The sequence below is a fragment of the Hypanus sabinus genome, chromosome 3 (assembly GCF_030144855.1).
Source record: "Hypanus sabinus isolate sHypSab1 chromosome 3, sHypSab1.hap1, whole genome shotgun sequence".
NCBI classification, from domain to species: Eukaryota; Metazoa; Chordata; class Chondrichthyes; order Myliobatiformes; family Dasyatidae; genus Hypanus; species Hypanus sabinus.
In genome coordinates this window covers 149546543-149550813 of record NC_082708.1, presented here as the reverse complement: position 1 = coordinate 149550813, position 4271 = coordinate 149546543, and positions in this window count along the sequence as shown.

Sequence of the window (4271 nt, the reverse complement as noted above, 5' to 3'; positions counted from 1 at the left end):
AAAGACCAGGCGAGGAGACTTGCGTTTGGCGCGCGCGCGACTGAGAAAGACCGAGCGAGGAGACTTGCGTTTGGCGCGCGCGCGACTGAGAAAGACCAGGCGAGGAGACTTGCGTTTGGCGCACCCGCGGCCCGTCCGTTAAGGTTTGAATGAGTGGGCGCGTGCACGCACGAGCGTCAATCCGGCTCGCCTCTCCATCCCACCCACGATCTCCTGACGTCATCGCTCAGGCACGTGTATCGTCATCGTCGTTTCCCCCACCCAACACCGAGAACCCGCCGCATAGCCACGTGGTCCCGCGGAACTCCAGCCTCCGTTCCTTGCGCCACCTGCGACTGGGAGATTCACAGTGCGACGCGAAATTCCGTCACGGAGGAGGTACAGGAGTCTGAAGATTTACACTCAGTGATTCAGGAACAGCTGCTTCCCCTCCGTCATCAGAATTCTGAATGGTCGAGGATTTCGTTAATCCTTTCTTTGCAATATTTATTTTTTTTTACAGTTTATTGAAAGCGAATGAGAGTGACTTGACATAAATATACAAAATTATGAGGGACATAATGTAGATAGGGTACCTATGTAAACAGACTTTTTCCACTGAGGTTGGGAGAGACTAGAACTTCACTCAAGTTTATGTGTGTGGAATGAGCTGCCAGTGGAATCTGTGTATGTGGGTTCGATCGCACCACTTAGAAGTTTGAATAAGTGAATGGATGAGAGAGGTATGGGGATTATGGTCCGGCTGTTGGTCAATGGACTACACAGAATAACAGTTCCACATGGAGTTGATGGGCTGAAGGGCTTGGTTTTGTGCTCCTCAATATATAGTCCGATCTCATACATAATGTAATTCACAGCTTTTATTATGTATTGCATTGTACAGCTACCACAAAGACAACAAATTTCATGACATATGCTGGTGATGTTAAACCTGATACTGATCCAGAATTTTTGAAGCACAATACAAATACTTAAATAATTTCAGGATTACAAGCCTTAATGCAGAGTTTTTTTTATCACACTGAGAAGGGTTTTAAGGTGGATATTCTAAGAACACTGAAGTGAACTGGTGGAAACTTTAGTAATATGTTTGTGTAAATTAATTTCTGCAGGATCTGTTTAGAATGGATCTTTTGAAAGTTTATGATAGACTCTCAGTGTCAACTCTGAAAAAATTATACTGCTTTTTGAAAGGAAATATTTAAATAAAAATTTAACAGACACTGTATCAAATGTGTATATCCATCAAATGAACTCAGAAAAAATAATACCAACTCACGTTTTTCAAAGAGGTGTCACACATCACATTAGTGTGCATGATGAGTCCATTAACAGTGACAACAGAAAGCTGTGGAATATATTCACATTTACTTTGCAAATAGAATGTAAAATGTTGAAAGTGATTCTATCAGGAATCTAAATGTCCACATGACTAATATATAACCAATTTTCTTTTGGCACAGTGTATATTTTTAGCCTTAAGAAACTCAATAATATTCCAATGAGAATGGCAGACCTCATGGACCTCAAGTGTCATGGATACTCTAAAGCAGGGATTCCTAATCTTTTTTATGCTGTGGACCAACACCATTAAGCAAGGGATCTGTGTCTAAGGCAATACTACAAAGCTCTTAAAGTTTATTAGATTATAATTGTTTTACCTTTCTTTATACATTAAGTAAAGAGCTGTCTGCACCTACCATACCCTCAGCCACTTGCAAAGTTCAACATAATGTTTCTTGGAAATTCTCACAAGAAAAATTATGACAAATTTTAGAGACACAAGAAACTGTAGATGTTGGAAACTTGGAGCAATACATAGCATGTGGAGGGACTCAGCAGGTAAGAAAACATCTAAAGAGGTAAGTATCTAGGTTGGTCTTTTGGACTGAGACTCTCTCTGGATTCCATTTTCTTTAGCTTTTTGTCACTTCAACCTATCACCTCTCAGCTTCTACAGTACATCGTTCCCTCCTTCCTCACCTAGCTATCACACCCCTCATCTGGATAATCCTATCATTTGCAATCCTTCCTCTACTCCTTCTTTCCAGTCTTGTTTGCTGATGACATCACTACTGCAGGCTGAATCAAATGTGGTGAGTGGTGCCACAACAACAACACATTACTGAATGTCAGCAAGACCAAGGAGCTAATTATTGACTTCAGGAGGAGGAAACCAAAGATCCATGAGCTAGCCCTCATTGGAGGATCAGAGGAGGAGAGGGTCAGCAATTTTAAATTCCTCAGTGCTATCATTTCAGAGGGCCTCTCCTGGGCCCAACACATAAGAGCAATTACAAAGAAACCAGAGTAGTGCCTCAACTTCCTTAGGAGTTTGCAAAGAGTCTGCATGACATCTAAAACTTCTACAGATGTGTGGTGGAGAATATACTGACTGGTTACATCACAGTCCAATATTGGAACACCAACACTCTTGAAAGGAAAATCCAACTAAAAGTAGTGGTAATTGCCCAGTCCATCTTGGATAAAGCACCCACACTACTGAGCACATCTACATGGAGCATTGTCGAAGGAAAGCAGCATCCATCATTAGGGATCCCCACTACCCTGGTCATGCTCTCTTCTCACAGCTGCAAGAAGATGGTACAGGTGCCTCAGGACTCACACCACCAAGTTCAGGAACAGTTATTATGCCCCCAACTGTCAGGCTCTTGAACCAAAGGGGGTAACTTAACTTGCTCCATCATGGAAATGTTCCCACAGCCAATGGACTCACTTTCAACTTGTTCTCAATATTTAATGCTTATTATTATTATTATTATCATTAAATTCCTCAGTGCTATCATTTCAGAGGGCCTCTCCTGGGCCCAACACATAAGAGCAATTACAAAGAAACCAGAGTAGTGCCTCAACTTCCTTAGGAGTTTGCAAAGATTCTGCATGACATCTAAAACTTCTACAGATGTGTGGTGGAGAATATACTGACTGGTTACATCACAGTCCAATATTAGAACACCAATATTCCCGAGGACTGGGAACATCATAAAGGACTCCTTCCATCCTGCGCACAGACTATTTGAACTGCTTCCGTCTGGTAGGCGCTTCAGATCCCTCCAGACTAAGACTAATAGGCACTGGAGAAGTTTTTTCCCTACTGCAGTCACTTTGCTGAACAGTTAACTGCCGGTTAACTGTCAGCTAACTATTACTTGGATTGCACTAACTTGTATGTATAATCTATATCTTCATTTATATTTATCATTATTATTGTTGTGAGCAGAGAGACAACATCTGCCGGAAGTAAATTCCTTGTATGTGCACAGATACTTGGCGATTAAAGTTTAAGTCTGATTCTGATTCTGATTATTATTTTTTCTTTTGGTATTTGAACAGTTTGTTGACTTTTGCACTCTGGTTGTACACCCAATCCGTATGGTCTTTCAAGTCAAGTCAACTTCTATTGTCATTTCGACCATAACTGCTGGTACAGTGCATAGTAAAAATGAGACAACGTTTTTCAGGACCATGGTGTTACATGACTCAGTACAAAAAACTAGACTGAACTACGTAATAAAAAAAAGCTATAACTACTTGTAATAAAAAAAATGCTATACTAGACTACAGACCTACACTGGACTGCATAAAGTGCACAAAAACAGTGCAGGCATTACAATAAATAATAAACAGGACAATAGGGCAAGGCTAAAAGTCCAGGCTTCGGGTATTGAGGAGTCTGATAGCTTGAGGGAAGAAACTGTTATATAGTCTGGTTGTAAGAGCCCGAATGCTTCAGAGCCTTCATAGATTCTATTATGGTTATTGGATTTATTGAGTTTGCCCACACAAAATGAATCTCAGAGTCGTAAATGGTGACAGTATTTCGATAATAAATTTTCTTTGAACTTTGATGAGAGCGCTTGACATAAGGCATTGACTGTCCATTTCCCTCTGTAGATGCTGCCTGAACTTTCCAGAGTCATAGAAAAGTACAGCACAGAAACAGGCTATTCAGCCCATCTAGTCCATGCTGAACCATTTAAATTGTTAGTCCCATTGACTTGCACCCTGATCATAACTGTCCATACCCCCACTATCCATGTACCTATCCAAACTTCTCGAGTGTTGAAATTGAGCTCCATGCACCATTTGTGCTGACAGCTCATTCCACACTCTCAAGACCCACTGAGAGAAGAAGCCTCCCTCATGTTCCCCTTAATCTTTTCACCTTTCACCCTTAAAAGATGATGTTTAGTTGTAGTGCCACTCAACCTCAGTGGCAACAAGTCAGCTTGCATTAACCCTATCCATAC